Genomic DNA, 21,419 nt, shown 5'->3' with positions numbered 1-21,419 from the left:
GCATGCTTTTCTAGTTCCTAGTTTACATGAGAGACGAATACTAACCGTTGATCGCTTTCCTTGTCTCTAGGGTGTGTATATTCGTGATATTCGCTTTGTCACACCCATATAAATGCTGAAAAACCCCCAAAGAACAACCAATAATTTCTAATTTATTGAATTTAGAAGAATGATAGCAGAAATAATATGAAACTTTGAAGACGATGAAGTGTGGAAGATGATCTCCACACCCCAATCAAGATGGGACGTTTTCCCAAGAAGGAGGCCAAGTTGGGCATTTTTGCAGGCTCTCCATCTAGGCTTTGGTGTGTTTTTTATATAGAAAATCAAGAGTTTGAATTGAATAAGAAGTTTCCTTTGTGAGGACTCCATATTTAGTAAGTTTCCAATATTTTCCTCTTTCTTTCTTTCCTTTATTTTCTAAAATAGAGTTATTTTCTAATTAGGATTCCTTGCTAAGCAAGAATTTCATTCTAATTATACCAAAAGAGATCTTTTAAGATTATTCTAGAAGCTTTCACATATGGGAAACACACCATTTTATGAAATATTCCTATCCAAAAAGGACTGCCCAACTTTGGTGCTCATTTGTGACCTATTTAGAGGCATAATTAGGAAAAATCATATACTCCAAAGTTGTAGCCCTTTAAAATACATTTCCAACGCATATTTACACTTTAAATTTGGCCAATCGGTTGAAGAGTTATGATAATTTTAGTGGGCTAGAATTCTCATCAAAAGCACTGCCTAATTTTAGAGCTCATTTTTTACTTGTTTCGTGGAAGAATCACGAGATGTTGTAAACTAGAAAGTTATAGCACTTCTCCATACGTTTCTAACAAGTACAAGAGCGAATTTTTTGGACTAGTGGTTAAAATGTTATGGTCATTTTAGTAACCTGACCATATTAGCCCTTTTTTCTTTCTCATCTTTTATGAAACCCAGCCCATTTCAAAGAATAATTCGAAATTTATAATGGTGGGCCCACACCATGTGATGGACTTGGTGGGTCCTACACACATGGCCTAACCTCATTCACCCCTTGGAAAAATCGTTTTTGCCCAAATGATCTTGTTTGATTAGCACATATCAAAAAGGTGACCAAAATGCCCTCAAACCGAAACGCCCTTGAAGGAAAAAGTTAAAAATGGAAAGTCTTCATGGTCAAACTTCTAAAATAGAAAGTTTCTAAGTTAGCTCTTTTTAGTAGGTGATATCAAACAGGATCACTTGGAATCCCCTGAAAATGCCCAAAATGCCATCCTCTCACAAAATTTCCAAATCAAGTGAAACCCCTGAGAAGTTCTAAATTTAGAAGGGTTTTTAAAAATTCATGGAATCAGTCAAGATTTCTCAGACACAACTTGGGGGTCAAATGTGACACACTGGAAATGACCAAAATACCCCTGCAGTGCAAAAATTGATGAAAAATAGGAAAAACCCTGAGAAATTCCAAAAATAGCAGGTTTCCTACTTGATCGGAAACTTGAATTTTCATCTTCCGGAGGCCAATGGAATCCCGTAGAGACTTTTAGGATTGCGAATCAACTTCAAAGATCCTTAAAAATGTAAGAATACCTAACCTAATGTGAAAGACCGACTCAAGATTCGATGAAATTTCAGAATCTCTCGCTTTTCAAAGCGTAGCAAAATGGGGGTGCCTACAGCCCCACGTAGTTACGGCCAAGTTTTACACCTCCTACCTGGCAGAGGTAACAAATTTGGAACTCTCCCACTATCAAGCATTCACTTTGGAGGCAAAAGACCGATCTTTACGTGACTACGCATCAATTATCACCCTCCAACTAGTTAAGGTCGGGATACCAATTCATAGCTATGCTAGTCACCGTGCACAAGGCACCAATCGGCCCACTCGGACCCAATCGTTAGTCACCGTGCACAAGGCACCAACCGGCCCACTCGTACCCAATCATCAGTCACCGTGCACAAGGCACCAACCATACCACTGGGACCCAATCATAAACGTTCCATAGAGTAATAATAATAATACAAGAGATCAAATATTTAGAGATTTTGTATGCAATAAAATCCAATATCTTTAAAACCATAAAACAACTTGTGGATTTTTGTGCAATTAAAACATGCAAACAACGGCGTACTTGATTCAATTTTCATGTATTTAATGATGCTAAAGATATGCTTTAAATAACCAAAAGATATCAGCTCCAAATACATAACTTCAGTTCACAAACATGGCTTTTAAGACAAATTTTATATGCAGGAAAAACTCCTACACAAACTCACAAGTTACGTACCAACAATTCGAACAACCAATTCCCTTGCAAACCTCCAAGTTCAATCTTCCAAATCACCACTAATACAAGTAATATATAATTTAGAAGGTTTGTAAACTTTTAGAATATATTTTTTAGGTTTAATCCCGCCACAAAGGTTCTGCCTGAGTTTCAAACACGTTTTTAGACATACTAGACACTCGGCAGAAAAATATTCATATAATATTCATATGAAAACCAAAAATTATGAAACCAAATCCATTTGAAAAATATATAATTTCGTAAAGCACATAAAAACCTAAATCAGATCATAAGACCTTCGTTTTTAAGTCGTAACAGAACTTGGCCCCAGATTTCAGGCAAACAAGACGTATTGTACGAGAATATTCATAAAATAATCATCTGAAGTTCCAAAATTATGAAACCAAAGCCATTTGAAAGAAGACTTGAAAATCTAGAATTTTACAGAACACATCAAAACCTAAATCAGATCAATGGACCTTCGTTTTTAAGTCGTAACAGAACTCGGACCCAGATTTCAGGTAGACTAGATGCACTGTACGAAAATATTCATAAAATAATCATCTGAAATCCAAAACTTACGAAACGAAAGCCATTTGAAAGAAAACTCAAAAATCTAAAAGTTTACAGAACATATCAAAACCTAAATCAGATCATAGGACCTTTTTAAAGTCGTAGCAGAGCTCGGACCCAAATTTCAGGTAGATTAATATAAACTATCATTAAGTCTTTCGAAAATCCATGATTTCCCTCAATCTAACTACGATCTAAGAATAAATCTTGTTTTTTTTTTATTTATTTAATCATAACTACAGATTTGACGTAGATTATTAAGATCTAAACATGAAAATTAATTTAATTCACATACCTTTTGGGGAAGAACAATTTATCTCTCTTCAAAACCTCAGTTTCAAAGTTTTCCTTTTTAGAGTAGAGTTTTTCACGTTTTGTGTTTAACGTGGGTTTATGGATTTCCTTTAAGAGTTCCACAATTCCTAAATTTCGTGTATCCTAATCTTATTGGACTAGGAAGTTTTTCATTCTATCAAGTTTCCTAATTATAAAAGACTTTCTTTAAAAGAGGACTCTTGTCATTTTTCAACTTGGGACAAAAACGCCCTCACCTCAACCACTTGGATGTATATTATATTATTTTTCTAAAGAAAAAAAAAATTGGGACGTTTCAATATTCTATGCAGGGAATTGGCTGGTTGTCATGCTTATCTCAGCTCTCTGAAAGTCATTTTTTCACATTTCTGCAATTGCTTTGGTGGGGACAATTATGTAATGTTTCCGGTGGCAGCACAGCTGTGAATCATAACTGGTATCCCTTGTGAACACAGAAATTTGGGGTTATTAATTTGTTTTATTTTTACTTTTGTGCCATTGGGTGTGATCCAATGTGCCACCAGTAAGCAATTAAGTTTCATAATGAACATAGACTCTCTCCCTCCCGCGCCCCCCCCCCCCCCCCCCCCCCCTCTCCTTCTCTGATTATGGGAATCGAGTAGAGATATTACACAAAGCATGGATTTATATTGCAAGGGATATTTTCTCAAACACTGCAAAAAACAATGTCACCTCTATTATGAAAACAGACAAAAGAGCAACATGAAGAGAGGTCCTCAAGGCAACAACTCCCATGATTTACAGACTAGAATCAAGAGAAGGATACATTTGGATGTAGGTGGCGCTGGTTTTAAGCATATCTAAGGGGAAAGGGCGAAATGTAACTTCATCACCACAAGTATAATTACTCTCGTTGGGGCAGGAAATCAATGTAGAGGCATCCTTTGCCACGCATATGTAGATCTGGTAGAGCTGCCAGTTACTGTCTACCAGGCTCTTACTACATTGGATAGCCACCGACACCCCGAGACTGCTCTCGATCACTTCTTTAATGCCATCTAAGCTGTATGATTCTGAGTCTGAGGACACAATCCCTGCAAACAATCCTCTCAAATGTCGATGTACAATTCATAACATGTTAAATTCCTGTTTAAAAACTCTCCGAGTCAATCATCAACTTGCTTGTGTCGACCGTAATACAAAATTCTCCTAATAGTTAACTTTTTTTTGAAGAAATTACAAATTTTGCTGACCCCCTTTTAAACATTACAATGTCCCGAATAGTTTAAAACTTCTCATTTAGAATTTTCTGAATTAAATCATTAATTTCATTAATAATTTATCAATTTCTCATATATCATTTTTTAAATTTTGTACTGAAAATTGAACTAACTTCCTAATCTAGCAAAATATGCACTTAACCATCCTCCCATATTCTCATTTTTTGTCTTATTTATTAAAATGATTTTAAAAAAGGCATTTTCCTGGGTATTTTAAATTCCCCGTGGTTTTGAAGCAGATATTCCCAAACCCGAACTTTGTTAGCATTAGTTTTGGGCTTTTGGCTCAAATGGGTCAAACATAAAAGTCCTTTGACTCGCCCGAGTTTATAAAAACTGCCTAAGTTAATAATTGGCTCTCCCAACTCAACTCGGTTTTTTATCGGCAAGTTTCTCACTGAGTGGGAGTTTTTAAACACTGATAACAGTAAAAGAGCTGTGTGCACACAGAATTACCATTGTTTTGTAATATAGAAAGCACGTCGACCTTGGATCTGACCTCCAGCACTGTCTCGAAATAGTAATGTTCTGTGAAGTTGGTACATACTCCATAGGATTTCCATGTGCTCTACCAGATGGAGAGCCCATTGGGTTTTGGACACTTGATGTTTGGCCAATATTCAGACAATTGGTCGGACAAGTCTGATATCTGTTATATGTTATTTTTTTACCCACAAAAAAGGAAATTAGATAAAACCCTATAATCATGGCCTAATAAAATGTGAACTTAGGACATCTTCAAATAATAATAATAATAATAATAAAATGTGAACTTAGGAATGACTTTGCTTTCACAAAATTTGTTCAAGGAATAAAGCAGAAAAAGTCACGGTAAAAACTCTGTTTAGTGGAGTATTATTCTATAAATGTAGTAAAACGGTAGAATAAATGGGGAAATATGTTCAATGAATAAAACTGGTTTAATATGGTTTTCTTTGAGGAATGATTTTCCTTTAATACAGTTTAATATGGCGTTTGCTAACTATGTGTGATACTAAAATCAAGGTGAGCAAAAACAGATCCATGGTGATAAAGAAAGTGGGTTAAAAAGGATTCGCTAGGCAATTTAGCCATTTGGCAGCTCATTTTTTTATATGAGAGAACAGCCACCTCACAGCAGAAGCTGTCTTATTCATTTAATTCATCTGAGATCGCCGGTTGTTCTCTCTTGTAAAAGTGAGTCGAAATGGCTCTCTTTGAAAATTGCCTTAGCAAATCCCTTAATAATATTTTGAATAAGAAATAATATTTAAAGGCAAATATTTAAACAATCCCAAAAAGATTCAAACAATATTAGTAAGAAAAAAAAAAGGCACAAACCCGCTTTAGGATAATTGGACCCCTTATAAGGTGAATTGTGACAAGCTGTAAGTCTTTAAGACATTAACGCCTTTGGAGGTTAAAAACGGGTGGGAATTATCCTACAGGGGCCGGATGGGAATTTATCATCGCCCAAAAAATAATGATGCGAAGCACTTTTGAGTGGGCCCCACCAACAAGATGCCCTTATTGACTCCACTCATTATTTGGGGAAGTGATATTTACGCCCCTTTTCATCACCAGGGACACCCAGCGTCAGTGTATCCAATGGAAAAAAAGGGGTCATGTACTTTATGTCAGAAAAATCCATAGGCTTTGATTGCAAAGTACACTGGCAATATCCTTGTGATTAAGCTTGGGACCTAGAACATAAGAGGGCTTGGTACCAAAAATAAGAGAAATGACATAAGAGATATTATCCGTAAATAAAATCTTCCATTTCTCAGCATCCTTGAAACTCATGCTCCTATTCACAAAATCCCTGAATACATGACAGAAATGTGCAGTGGTTGGAATATTTCAACCAATTATAATAGCTCTGATAGAGGCAGAATTTGGATCATTTGGAACCCAAATTTGGTGCAGGTAAGAACTCTCCAGGAAGCAAATCAGTTTATGCACTGTGAGGTCCGATTTCTTCAAACCAATATCACCCTCCTTGTGAGGTCCGATTTCTTCAAACCAATATCACCCTCCTTGTTACCTCTGTCTATGCTCTTAACAGAGGAACCAAAAGGAGAGTTCTGTGGAATCATCTATCTCTCATTGCTAGAAGTGTCTCCCTCCCATGGATCATTATGGGAGCCTTCAATATCATAAGATTCGCCTATGAATTTTTGGGGCGAACTGGTCCCACGGCTCGTGATATGGAGGACTTCAACTCCTGGATGGACGAATGCTCCGTCTCTGATCTTCGATCTTTTGGGCAAACTCTTTCTTGGAATAACCAATCGAATGAGGATAATTGGAAGTTTAGAAGGCTAGATAGAGTCCTTGTTAATGAAGAATGGCTTCACCAATACCCCTCCTCCTTCACATCTTACCTTCACCCTGGGCTATCTGATCACACCCCTATTACAATCCAGTTAAACCAATCCCTAAACCTCCTTTCAAATTCTGCTCCATGTGGCTTGAAGACCTCTCTGTGTTTGAAGTCGTGGAGAGAGCATGGAACATAGAGATCGATGGATCGCCTTTATTCATTGTTGTCAAAAAGCTCAAAGAAGTGAAAGATAGTCTAAAAATCTGGAATCGTGAGGTTTTTGGCAGAATAGACATTGAAGCTCCTCGATTGAGACTGCACCTTGAATCCATTCAAGAAAAGATTGCAACCTCCCTTACGGATCAGGCGTTGAGAGATGAAGAAGTCTGGATCAAAGATGAATATATTAGGACTGCTAGAAAGGAGGAGGCTTTCTACCGGCAGAAATCTCGTTCCTAGTGGCTGAACCTTAGGGACTCGAACACTGCTTTCTTCCATGCGGCAATGAAAGCCCGAAAAAACCAAAACTGCATATAAGGCACCGTTACTACTGAAGGGTCCATTTCAACTAATCCCGACGAGATAGCAGAAACTATGGTTGAGTTCTTCTATTCCCTTCTCAACAAGGAGGAATCATCCCAGCCAGTCCATCCCAACAGCATTCCCGAACCGATCAGAACATTTTCGGAAACTGACTCTCAGTGGCTTACCAGGAATTTTTCTGCGGACGAAATTTGGGATGTCATCAAAAGCTCTGATGGGAACAAGTCTCCAGGCCCTGATGGATTCAATGGGTGCTTCTTCCAAGCATTCTGGTACTTAATTGGGCCTGACATTGTTAAAGCAATCCAATTCTTCTTCCAAAGAGGTAAAATCTTACCTCAACTTAATGCCACCTTTCTAGCTCTCTTGCCCAAAACCCCTGATGCTAGCTCCCCAGAGAAATACAGGCCCATATCTCTCTGCAATTTCTTGTACAAAGTCATCACTAAACTCCTGGCAAATAGACTTAAACCATTATGGATAGCCTCATTAGCCCTTTCCAGTCAGCATTCATTAAAGGTAGGAGTATCCAGGATAACATTCTCCTAGCTCATTTATGTCATAATTTCCATAGAAATAACCCAAAAAAAGCAATGTGTATTAAATTACACCTCAAAAAAGCTTTTGATAGTGTCAATAGATCCACCCTGATTTTCTTCATGCAAAAAATGGGCTTCCTAGAAATTTGGTGCCGGTGGGTGCATGAATGCATTTCTACTCCCTCCTTTTCTGTCCTAGTCAATGGGTCTCCCCGTGGATTCTTTCAGTCTTCAAATGGCCTCAGGCAGGGTGATCCCTTATCCCCCTGCTCTTCAGCTTTGTAATGGAAATGTTATCCTGTCTTCTATCCTCCTTCCAAACCCAAGGCCTAATTTCCTCCCCCTTCTTTAAAGAAGATTTAACCATTTGCCACACCCTATTTGCTGATGATGTTATTATCTATGCAGAGCCTAACATCACTTCAGCTGCAGGGATCATAAAATGCTTAGAGTCATTCAAGATTTGCTCAGGCCTTGAATTTAATCCTGGCAGAAGTGAGGTCTTCTTTGCGGCATCCAAAACAGCAGCAAGAGAGCTATTTGCAACATTCTTAAGATCGAAGAAGGAAAGCTCCCAATAAAATACTTGGGTCTTCCCCTAATCACTTCAAGGCTCACCTCTAGAGATTGCCAGCCTATCTTGGACAAGATCAAACAAAGGATCTCTTCGTGGTCAAATCGTCACCTTTCTAGAGCTGGTAGAGTGGAGTTGGTTAAATCCGTTCTCAGCACTTATCAAATTTATTGGTCTGCAGCGTTTCATATCCCCAAAGCAACTCTCAATAATATTGAGAAAATCCTTCGGAACTTTATCTGGGCAGGCTCAAATCTTGAGAAATCTCATCACCCAGTATCTTGGAACACAATTTGTAGCCCCAAATCTGAAGGAGGCCTAGGGATCAGAAAGGTATCAGATTTGAATCTGGCCGCCCAGTTCAAACAACTTTGGCACATCCTTACCAAGAGAAACTCTCCCTGGGTTACCTGGTTTGATCGGAAATACATCAGAGGAAGAAGTTTATGGACCCTCCCCATGCCTGCATCCCCATCCTGGGCAGCAAGAAGCATTAGAAAATCTCGTGACATGGCCAGCAAGCATGTCTGCTTCATTATCGGAACTCAGACCCCTCTGCAATTTTGGACAGATCCTTGGCATCCAAATGGTCCCCTCTCTGCCCAGTCTTCCATTACGACATCCTTCATTCCCCAGAAAGCTTCTATTGATGAGGCTAAATTTTAGGGTGGGTGGGATTTGATTCAAGTGCTTCCTCATCTTCAAGAGCTTAAGCAGATCATCAATACAGGTCTTTTCACAGAAGCTGCTGATTCTAACCCGATTTGGAAGCCGGAATCTGATGGCAAATTTAGGCTACGTAGTGCTTGAAACGCTGTTAGATCTCCTAATCCTAAACCTCCTTAGGTATCATCAGTCTGGTTCGCCGGTCACACTCCGAAGTTCAGTATCACAGCATGGCAAGCTCTTCAGAACAAAATGAGTATTAGAGATAACCTTCATTTCCTCGGCCCCAACCATGATCGCTCCTGCCTTCTCTGCAATTCTGCCTCCGAAAGTGTCAACCACATTTTCTTCAACTGCTCTTACTCAGCATGGACATGGTGCTTGATTCTCCGTCGCATCTCAGATAGAAGAAAGCAAAAAAAAATCCCTATCTGACGAGAAAAACTGGATTAGGAGCAAATTCAAGAAAAAAAGGCAAACCTACACCCTTGTCCGAACACTTCTCACTGCTTCAATCTACTTGCTCTAGCAGGAAAGGAACTCGAGACTATTTCAAAAAAAAATACCCATAAAAGGTTCCTTCTGAGTAGAATTATCAGTGCAACGAGATCTCGTATTTTGGCCCTCAAGCTGGAAGATGAAGACTCTGCAGAAAAGCAAAGAATTTCCAACGCCTTTAATCTTCCCCTGTCCAGTAAAGCCACCGAACCAAAATTCTGTCATTGGGAACCTCCTGCTGCCTTTGAGATCAAGTTGAATCCGGACGCCTCCCTGGCTAGCGATACTGCCTCGATTGGAGGCCTTTTCTGAGACCACAAGGGTGCAATCCTTTCTCTCTTCTCTGTTAACTGCAATCCTCACCCAATCCACGAATTAGAAATTGAAGCCATCCATCATGGAATCAAATTAGCCGCGAAGCACCAAGTTAAGAGGCTGTGGATAGAATCTGATTCGCCCATCGCTGTTATGGCCGTAAACCTGCTTTGGCCGTGCCCATGGTGGAAAATCCCAACGCTCGAATCAATTAGATCCATGCTCAACTCTTTTGAGAGCTGGAAGCTGACCCACATTTGGTGTGAAGGAAATAGAGCAGCTGACTTCTTATCCAAACCCAACTGTATTTGTAAAGGAGAGTCAATTTCTCTTGATTTGGTTCTAGAGGAACTTGCAAATATTGTTTCCGATGATGTTTCCGGTATGATTTATCCTAGATTGTAATATTTCTTTTGTCTTTCTAATATAGCTGGTGGGGGTCTGCCTAACCCCAGATTACAGATCAAAAAAAAAAAAAAGTACACTGGCAAATGGGTGTCCTGGTGATAAAAGGGGCGTAAATATCATTTCCCATTATTTGTTGTAAACAAAGAAATTAGGAACGAAAAATTTTGGGGATTTCTAGCCACCTTTGCAGAAGCTACTTAGGGCCCGTCTGTTGTATATGATGATGGCGGCATATGTTGCCTTTTACTTTATTCATTTAATTAATCTGACATGGCTGTCATCACATGCAAAATACGGAGGCGAAGTAGCTTCTGCGAAGGCGGCTAGCAAATCCCAAAATTTTGACCAATAGAAGCAATTAATATCTGTGAGGGCAACAATGGGTTAAGAAAAAGTAGAAGAGAAACAACCTGGTCAGTGAAGAAGCTACTAGTCTTACACTTAGTTACAGCCTTTCCCGTGGTGCTGTTGTATGCCAGAGGCCCCTTGTAAAGAAGTCTAGTGCAGGTGTTCCCGTTGTGGCGGAGCAGCACCCCGCTTTAGTCTGGTAGCAATACGAAGCTGGCCACTGCAATCCAGTAATAGTATCAAACTCATATGATTTTAAACCCAAACATATTAGACATTAATTTGCAAATTATGATTATATATAGTAATTTTATGATTGATTTAGTTAGGGGAGACGACTTTTTCACCGCCTGTCAGATTATGCACTGATGGGGTGTGAAAACACCAGCCTCTCACAGGCTGCCACCTGTCCCAGAGTAGGTGAGATCCAGCCTCTCACAGGCTGCCACCTGTCCCAGAGTAGGTGAGATCCAGCCTCTCACAGGCCGCCACCTGTCCAGGACACCTCACCCGTTTTTCCCTATAAATAGGGAAACAGGGCTCAGACAAACGGGTAATGCTAAAAACCCTCTTCTCCCTAAAAACTGACATTTCCCTTCACTCTTGCTCATACTGACTTGAGTGTCGAAGGACCTGTCCGGACTAAAATCCGGTCTGGTCTTCTGACCTCGTTTGCCTTGTGCAGGACTAAGCACTCACCACAGGACTCATACTCAACCTCCCTCGTCACTCGCTCTCAGTTCTTACGCCACTGCTGTACCTGTTACCGATTTTAGGTCTAACAGATTGGCGCCATCCGTGGGACCAAGAACTAAAAGCTGTTCTTACATATCTCACTTACAAAAATGGCAGGGCGCAAGAGTGCGCGGTTAGCTTCTGCGCAGAACGACCAAGCCGCGCTACCTCGCAGGACCCGGAGCGGTCGAATCGCCTCGATGGTAGTGGCAGCATCTGCCGACCAAAGCCTTTCTCGCTCGGAGCATCACAATCCCGTGCCCACCTCGGAGCAAGTCCAAGCCCTCTTCCAGCAGATGACGGCCCTTGTTGGTCAGTACCAACAACTACTTCAAGCACCCCCTCCACCTCCTCCAGAGGCCCCGCGATCTGCCCAAGGAGTCCACAGGGGAGAGTCATCACGTCATGGGGAGGGCAGAACTCATCACTCCGCTAGACAAGTTTATCGCCCCATAGTGAGGCATGCCCAGACAGAACCTCATCACCGCGAAAGATCACGGTCTCGCTCCACGCAGAGGCGCCGGCCTCACGAAGATCGTTTGCCACCGGCAAAATCTCGGCCTCGTCGTAGGAGTCCGGAAAGTCAGTCCGGTTCTGCGGCAAGCCCATTTGTGGGAAGAATCAGGTCCCCAGACCGCAGAACGGATCCGCTGCTACAGAGAATGGAGGAGATGAACCACCGAATAGAGGAATTGGCGAAGGATCAGAGCCGGCCCGCCTCCAGAGCGTTCTCAAGCAGAACGCCGTTCACTAGTGATGTCCTGAGTGCTCCAGCACCCAGAGGATTTAAAATGCCTGCCGTCCCTCAGTACGACGGCACTACCGATCCCGTGGATCATTTGGAGACATTTAGAACAATGATGCTCCTCCACGGCGCCTCCGACGGCTTCATCTGCAGAGCCTTCCCAACGACGCTCACTGGCGCGGCAAGAGACTGGTACTCCAGGATCAAACCAAACTCCATCAACAATTTCGATGATTTTGGAGAGGATCTGGTCCGCCATTTCATGAGTAGCCGTAGGCCGAAGAAAACGACTGCATCCCTGATGGCCTTGCGACAGGATGATAATGAACCCCTGAAGGTGTTCGTCCGCCGCTTCAACAGGGAGGCACTACAGGTGCCCAATTTAGATCCCTCAGCGGCTATGAACGCACTCCTCACCGGTGCAAGATCTGATGATTTTCGTCGAGCGGTGGCTCGGCAAAATCCGCAGTCACTGGCGGATCTCATGGCCGGGGCAGAAGAGTAGATAACAGTGGAAGAAACACTGGCAGCTCTTAATTCAAACCGGAGGATAACCTCTGAAGAGAAGAATCTGCCTAAACAGCGTAGGGAGGATAAACCTCCCAGGAAAGAGAAGTCTCCACCCCCTCAGAGAAGAGAAGAGAACTTCACACCTCTCAATACCTCTAGAAAGTACATACTGGCGGCGATCAGTGATGAGGAGTTTGTGAAGTGGCCGCCTAGAATGATCTCCAAGGGAAACAGAAGAGATCCTTCAAAGTACTGTCGGTTTCACAAGGACCACGGCCATGACACAGAGGATTGCTGGCAGCTCAAGGGAGAAATTGAGCAGCTGATCAGCCGGGGTTATTTGAAAAAATACATCCAGAATGACGGCCGCACCCAAGAGCGCAAAGGAAAGAGTCCCCAGGGCCGTAGCCCTCGAAGATCACAGCAGCCCCCTCCTCAGGATAAGACTTCTCAGGTCACCGACGCGCAGCCTGAGGCACCCCGATCTCAACCAAGGGGGGTTATCAATACAATCATGGGCGGACCAGCCGCTGGGGGCACCTCCTCTGCTGCTCGAAAGCATATGCACGGCAAGTTAACGCCGTTCACACAACCAGCAAAAAGTCAAGAACGGAGAATGAGATCTCCTTCTCGGACGCAGATCTGGACAGCCTTATTTTGCCCCACGACGATGCATTGGTGTTAACCATGCTCGTTGCTAACTGGGAGGTAAAGAAAATTCTTGTGGACAACGGGAGCTCAGCGGATATTCTATACTACCATGCCTTCGAGAAAATGATGATAGGCGACGACCGTCTAAGGCCGGCGAACTCAGATTTGTTCGGCTTCTCCGGAGAGGTCGTAAAAGTGGTAGGACAGATCGAGCTCCCTGTTCTTGTCGGAGATTCACCATGTCAAGCGTTCGCCATGGTTAACTTCCTGGTAGTGAAGGCCACCTCGGTCTATAATGCTATCTTGGGACGGCCTGGCCAGAATCTGATCCGAGCAGTCGCCTCAGCCTACCACCAAAAAATGAAATTCATAACCCCTAATGGCGTGGGGGAAGTTCGCGGAGATCAGCCTCAATCAAGGGAGTGCTATGCAATGGCACTGAAAGGAAAAAACGCAGTGGAATCACTGCCAATCGAACTGCTTGATGTAAGGGACGAACTCAGGGGTACTCAACCCGCTGAGGACCTACTCTCCATCCCACTGTGCCCGGAGGACGGTGAGAAAGTCGCTCTGATCGGTTCCTCCCTTAGTAGTAGCATTCAACATCAACTCACCGAGTTTCTCCAGGGCAATGCAGATGTCTTTGCATGGGTTCCTGCCGATATGCCCGGTATCGATCCAGAGATCAGCACTCATAGGCTTGGTGTCGATTCAACCTGCAGACCGGTGAAACAGAAAAGGAGACACTTTGCTTTTGAAAGGCGACAGGCAATAAAAGAAGAAGTGGAGAGGCTTCTGAAGGCTGACTTCATTCGTGAGATTCGATATCCGGACTGGCTAGCAAACGTAGTCCTAGTCAAGAAGACTAATGGAAAGTGGAGAACCTGCGTCGACTTTACTGATCTGAATAAGGCTTGTCCCAAGGACAGTTATCCGCTCCCGAAGATCGATCAGCTCATCGACGCCACAGCGGGTCATGAACTGTTGAGCTTCATGGACGCCTTCTCCGGATATAACCAGATCAGGATGTACGAATCGGATATACCAAAGACCTCATTCGTCACAGATCAAGGGACTTATTGCTACCGAGTCATGCCCTTCGGCCTCAAAAACGCTGGAGCTACTTACCAAAGGCTGGTGAACAGACTGTTTCAGAACCAGATCGGCCGAAACATGGAAGTTTATGTGGACGATATGCTGGTCAAAAGTCGAAGTGCACAAGACCACGTGTCTGATCTCAGAGAAACATTTCAGGTCCTAAAGAAGCACAACATGAAACTCAACCCCACCAAGTGCACTTTTGGTGTCAGTTCGGGGAAGTTCTTAGGATTCATGGTGAGCCAGCGAGGGATAGAAGCAAACCCAGAAAAGATCAGAGCTGTGATGGAGCTTATCGCCCCAAAAACCATCAGAGAAGTTCAGCGGCTCACGGGAATGATAGCGGCGTTGGGTCGCTTCATCTCCAAATCGGCGGAGAGATGCCTGCCTTTTTTCAGTGCGGTTAAGGGCCTCAAAACTGCGCCCTGGACGGAAGAATGCCAGATTGCCTTTGACAAGCTGAAAAGGTATCTGTCCTCCCCGCCATTATTAACAAAGCCGGAGCCAGGTGAGGAGTTATTTCTATATCTCTCCGTTAGCTCCACGGCACTGGCAGCTGTCCTCGTCCGCGAAGAGCACCGCCAGCAAAAACCAATCTATTATGTCAGCAAGGTTCTTCACGACGCAGAAACAAGGTACCAGCGGGTCGAGAAATTGGCTTACGCGCTGGTAATGGCTGCGAGAAAATTAAGACCGTACTTTCAAGCTCATACTGTAAAGGTCTTGACTGACCAGCCGCTTCGGCAAGTACTCCATCGACCAGATATCTCCGGACGACTTGTGAAATGGGCCGTAGAGCTGAGCGAGTTCGACATCCAGTACGCTCCAAGGCCAGCCATCAAGGCCCAAGTACTGGCAGATTTCGTAGCAGAGTGCACCATCCCCCAGCAAGTCGCCGACCCTGAAACGGTACTACTCCCAGTTGCAGAGAAAGCGGTTCCTGACGAATGCATAGCAGAAACTCAGACAGAAATCTTGCAACCGCCGGCAGAGCAGGACTCCATGACCAGCACACCAACTTGGGAAGTATATGTCGACGGTTCTTCAAATAAAAACGGCTGTGGAGCAGGCCTCATCCTCACTGGGCCTGAGGGGTTCACTGCGGATTATGCTCTGAGATTCGGATTCCGTGCGTCCAACAATGAGGCAGAATATGAAGCCCTCCTTGCCGGAATGAACCTAGCAATTCAGACCGGCGCCCGGAAATTAAAAGCATACTGCGACTCACAGCTGGTAGCAAATCAGATCCAAGGGGTCTACGAAGCACGAGATGAGCGTATGGTTAAGTATCTTGCCAAGGTTCATCAACTCTCCAGCCGGTTTGCCAGTTTCGAGGTCATCAGAGTACCACGAACAGAAAATGCCAAAGCAGATGTACTGTCGAAGCTGGCTGCTTCTGGATACACCACTCTTGGAAGCATACGTATGGAATTCCTACAAAGATCTAGCATCGAAAGAGAAGCCGCAGATATAATGCAGGTGGAGAACGAGCCGTGCTAGATGGATGAGATCATTCATTACTTACGGGACGCGAAACTTCCCGAAGATAAGAAGGAAGCCCGTAAGGTGATACAGAGAGCCGCCCGATTCTCCCTCAGCAGTGACATTTTGTATAAAAGGTCCTACACTCTCCCGTACCTGAAGTGTCTGGGACCAAGTAACGCCGCGTACGCATTGCAAGAGACTCATGAAGGAATCTGTGGAGAACATCTGGGGGCAAAGCCCTGGCGATCAAGGTACTCCTCAGAGGATTGTATTGGCCCACCATACGACAAGACGCGCTGAATCTGGTTAAAAAGTGCGAGAGGTGCCAGAAATTCTCCCCCACCATCCACCAGCCTGCTGTGGCGATGGCCCCAATTATCAGTCCACTCCCTTTTGCAGTATGGGGGATGGACATTCTGGGTCCTTTTCCACCGGCTTCCGGAAAGCGCATATTCGTAGTAGTGGCAATCGACTACTTCACCAAGTGGGTGGAGGCAGAACCTCTAGCCCAGATCACTGAGCAGAATATACAGAATTTCTTCTGGAAGGCAGTGGTTTGCAGATTTGGGATTCCCCGTGCCTTAATCACAGATAACGGCAAACAGTTCGACTGCCGGAACTTTCGGAAGTTCTGCTCTGACCTAAAGATTGAACAGAGATTCACTTCGGTTGCTCACCCCCAGACCAATGGGCAAACGGAAGTAACTAATAGGATCTTGCTTCAAGGGATAAAGAAGAGGCTGGATGAAAAAGCTGGCCGATGGGCAGATGAGCTCTACCATGTTCTGTGGGCTTACCGCACCACTCCTTGCACGACGACTGGTGAATCACCATTCAACCTCTCTTTTGGAACCGAAGCCGTGATACCTGTTGATATAGGCACCCCATCTCCCAAAGTCATCAGTTTCCATGAGCAACTGAACAGCGACGGACTCCGCGCCAATCTCGACTTACTAGAAGAAATCCGGGAGGAATCTCGAATCCGGGTCGCCGCTTATAAGCAGAAGGTGTCAAATTATCACGACTCCAAAATTCGCCCCAGAGAATTCAGGACAGGGGATCTGGTCCTGAGAAAGGCAGCCGTCTCCCAGCCGACGAAAGTAGGGAAACTTTCCCCAACTTGGGAGGGACCCTATCGAGTGAAGGAAGTTATCCGGCCAGGAAGCTACAAGCTAGAGACACTGGAGGAGCACCTATTACCCCACGCATGGAACTCCAAAAACCTCAGGAAGTATTATCAGTAGTCGAATTATCCGGCGTGAAAAGGTGATCTTGTAAATTTGTATATTTGTTGTTATGAATAAATAATCTTCTTGCAAATTCAGTGTCACTTTTATATCTGAAAACCCAGTTCACAAAACTTGGGTACTCACTGGAAACCCAGTTCACAAAACTTGGGTACTCACTGGAAACCCAGTTCACAAAACTTGGGTACTCACTGGAAACCCAGTTCACAAAACTTGGGTACTCACTGGAAACCTAGCTCACAAAACTTGGGTACTCACTGGAAACCCAGTTCACAAAACTTGGGTACTCACTGGAAACCCAGTTCACAAAACTTGGGTACTCACTGGAAACCCAGTTCTTAAACTTGGGTACGCACTGGAAACCCAGTTCTTAAACTTGGGTACTCACTGGAAACCCAGTTCACAAAACTTGGGTACTCACTGGAAACCCAGTTCTTAAACTTGGGTACTCACTGGAAACCCAGTTCACAAAACTTGGGTACTCACTGGAAACCCAGTTCACAAAACTTGGGTACTTGTTAAAAGACCAGTTCGTCACAATTCGACCATCAACAGCCTCATTCACAGGTTATCAAAATTAAAAAGACAAAGTCAAGCAAATCACTCAGTTGAGAAGTATCAGAGACAGACAAATGTGATTTCATTGATCAGAATATGTGGGGCCTCGAGGGCCATTACAAAATTCACTTAAAAAATGCTGGTAAGAGCTGTAGGGTCTCAAGGACCATTACAAAAAGAGGTCAAAACAAAAACAAAAAAAAATTCTAAGCATCTGGAAGAGAGGTGATGTCAGCAGGAGCATCAGCAGGAGTATCTGGCTCCTCATCAGTAATCTTCGGCCTGGCAGGGAGAGTCATGTTCTGCATCAATAGGTTTGGATTGCAGGCCTGGAGCTCCTGGAGGCAGTCGTAGTATCCAAGACTATAAGCCTCGCTCGACAGGCTGAAAAGTTCAGCCTCCTTTGCCTCTGTGGCCTCTTTCACTGCCTTCTCCTGCCTTTCAGTAGCTCTTCCTCTTTGAGCCTCCATGGCTTCAGCAGCCTTGGCCAGTTTCCTCTTCTCTGCGGCCAGATCCTCTTTCAACAACCTCCTCTCCTCCTCTATTCGCCCGATGCTCGTTTGAAGCTCCTGCACCTCAGCGGCCAACTTTCCGTTCACCTCTTCAGATGCAGTAATGGCTTGGGAGAAATTCTTACTCTTCTCCTTGAGGTCATTATAGTAGAGCAAGATCTGAAGAAAGAAACAGAAAGAAATAGGCATCAGTATGGTGAAAGGAAGAAATGGGCAGAAAGTTAGCAAATCGAAGCACCACTTCCTTACCTGGTAAGCTGAGGATAACACAGCCTCCTCTCCTGTAGCTAGCGGCTCGTAAAGGACCTGTTGCTTGTCCTTCCGCAGCAAACACTTGCTCATGAGCTCTGCTGCTACTCGGCTCTCGCCTAGGGCAGTGTCATCCTTCAAAACGGCCCAATTGGGTCGAAAGACATGCTCACTAAGTCCCGTAGGAGGACGAGCCCCAGAACCGGCTCCGGTAGAAGCACCACCGGATTTAGAAGAGCCACCGCCCTGAGCAAAGGGGCCTATTAGCTTCACCGTAGTCTTGGGCCTCTGGGATGGGGGTGGAGTGCCCTGTGACGGGGCCGGACTCCCCAGTACAGTCGCCTTTCTCTTCTGGCGCTCCTGTTGTGCCTGTGCAGCACCCTCATGTGCCCGTGGCTGGGCTCCTTGCCTGATTTTCTCGACGGTTGATTGTTTCTTCATCTCTGCAAGACAAATGAGCAGCCAACGGTCAGAAGCAAGTATATAAAAAATAAACAGATTGCATAGACAAGTCTAGCTACATACGTTCTGGAGTCGCGGCACTCACACCCAGCCCGACCAGAATCGCCTCTTCAGAAAACTCCTTACAACGGATGAGGCCCGATTGCTCGATCTCCTTCCGCATCAAGGCGAATGTTATCCTGTCCTCACCTTCGAGGAGCGGCTTTCGACTCAGTTTTGAGGTATCTGGAGTGTCCCACACTAGAGGGACGGACCAGGGCTCACTGGCCTCCTGATCCACAACATAGAAGAATCTATTCTTCCACGAGTGAATCGACGAAGGAATGCCAGTGATTATCTTCCGTTCAGGGCGCTGGCTAATGTAGATCCAGCCCCCTTCTTTATGCTTCTTCAGGTGTGCACACGCACGGAACAGTGACAAAGTCACGCTCCTCTCTAACCGACCGTGGACGAGGTATAAAAACCCAACTAATAATCTCCATGAGTTCGGAGCTACCTGGGCCGGGGCTAGTCCGTAGTATCGTAGCACCGCTGAGAAAAAGGGGTGCAACGGAAATCGGAGTCCTGCCCTCAGTGACTCCTCATAAATACAGAGATCCTGGCTCTCGTTGCAGGCTCTGTCTCCCTCTATAGCTGCCCTCAGTTCAAATCTCGGGGGCACACAGTATTTATCCCTGATATCTCCCAGCATAGACCTGGTGAGGTAGTTCTCCTCGACTAGAGCTCGCAAGTTGTATTTTGGATCGGCATCCATCCGCGCTCTAGCGATCACCTCCACCGCCCGGCCAGGAAGGAATGTTGTGGACGCTTCAGCAACGTCGCTCTCAACACTCCCTCCTGCTCGCGGGAGACTGCCAGTCAAGGGTGGAGTGGCATTCAGATCTAAGATCACTTCATCCCTATCCCCTCCGTCGTCACTATCTACAAGGTCTATCCTATCAGACGCCCTAGCCACTACAGGCTCCTGAGGCATCCTAAACTCCGAACTACTGCTAGTGGAGGACCCCGTACCGGACTCGGAATTGGAAGTACTACCAGACATAGTAAAAGGAAGGGCTGAGAGGAATACCGGTGAGTGGAGCTCGTAAAGATCTTGGAACGCGACTGCGAGCTACGGGCTGCGAACTGCGATCTGCGATCTGCGGACTGCGAGCTGCGAACTGAGAAGTGGAAACTCCCAGAGCAAGAAGAGGAAAAAGATGAAAAGTAAAAAGTAAAAAGTGAAGGGGGGTAAACCTCCTTATATAGTTTTTAAGAGGCGGTTTGGCAATAAATGCGATGCACGCATCTCGAGGTCATCCGGATTGCGCCACGTGTCCCCTATTTATGACGGACACATTCTCCCACCATCAATACGATCAAGCACGCGCGTAAACATTCACGTCCCAAGAATGGATCTCCGCACTCCGCACTCCGCACTCCGCACTCCGCATTCAGTCCGGAAAAAACCGTACTGGATATAACGCGTTCTCACACAACGACAAAAATCAGTCCGGTCCTCACCGAACTGGCCGCAAGACGACAAAATTCAGTCCGGAAAAAACCGTACTGGATATAACGCGTTCTCACAAAACGACAAAAATCAGTCCGGTCCGCACCGAACTGGCCGCTAGACGACAAAATTCAGTCCGGAAAAAACCGTACTGGATATAACGCGTTCTCACAAAACGACAAAAATCAGTCCGGTCCGCACCGAACTGGCCGCAAGACGACAAAATTCAGTCCGGAAAAAACCGTACTGGATATAACGCGTTCTCACAAAACGACAAGAATCAGTCCGGTCCGCACCGAACTGGCCGCTAGACGACAAAACTCAGTCCGGAAAAAACCGTACTGGATATGACGCGTTCTATGAAGCGGTCCGAACCGGACTCCACTTCCAACCGAACTCCGGACTGCGATCTCCGGACTCGGAACTCCGAACTTCGGACTGGATATAACGCGTTCTATGAAGCGCCAGGAACCAGCCCGGTTGAAGCCGTACTCCGGACTGCGAACTCCGGACTCGGAACTCGGAACTCCGGACTGGATATAACGCGTTCTATGAAGCGCCAGGAACCAGTCCGGTTGAAGCCGAACTCCGGACTGGATATAACGCGTTCTATGAAGCATCAGAACCCAGTCCGGTTGAAGCCGTACTCCGGACTCCCAACTCCGGACTCCGAACTGCGAACTCCGGACTGAATATAATGTATTCTGCAAAGCGCCAGGAGCCAGTCCGGTTGAAGCCATACTCCGGACTCCGAACTGCGAACTCCGGACTGGATATGATGTATTCTGTAAAGCGCCAGGAGCCAGTCCGGTTGAAGCCGTACTCCGGACTGCGGACTGCGGACCCCGGATTGTGGATTCTGTACTCCACACTAAATTCTCCGATTCACCTCTGAACAACATCTGCCCATCCAGAAAAACGATCGTCACACTTTCCCAAGTCCCTCAATGACTTGGAAAACTGGGGGGCAACTGATGGGGTGTGAAAACACCAGCCTCTCACAGGCTGCCACCTGTCCCAGAGTAGGTGAGATCCAGCCTCTCACAGGCTGCCACCTGTCCCAGAGTAGGTGAGATC

At 45.0% G+C, this 21,419-nt stretch overlaps 1 pseudogene; it reads right to left on the bottom strand.

Moving 5' to 3' along the window:
• Positions 1–3,923: 3,923 nt before the first annotated feature.
• On the bottom strand, positions 3,924–19,892 carry LOC143861382 (extracellular ribonuclease LE-like; annotated as a pseudogene).
• Between the last annotated feature and the right edge of the window lie 1,527 nt (positions 19,893–21,419).

Source organism: Tasmannia lanceolata, unplaced genomic scaffold (assembly GCF_043159265.1).
Source record: "Tasmannia lanceolata isolate RefF3 unplaced genomic scaffold, GAP_Taslan_0.1 ptg000037l, whole genome shotgun sequence".
Classification (NCBI taxonomy): Eukaryota; Viridiplantae; Streptophyta; class Magnoliopsida; order Canellales; family Winteraceae; genus Tasmannia; species Tasmannia lanceolata.
This window is presented reverse-complemented; position numbering and strand designations above follow the sequence as displayed.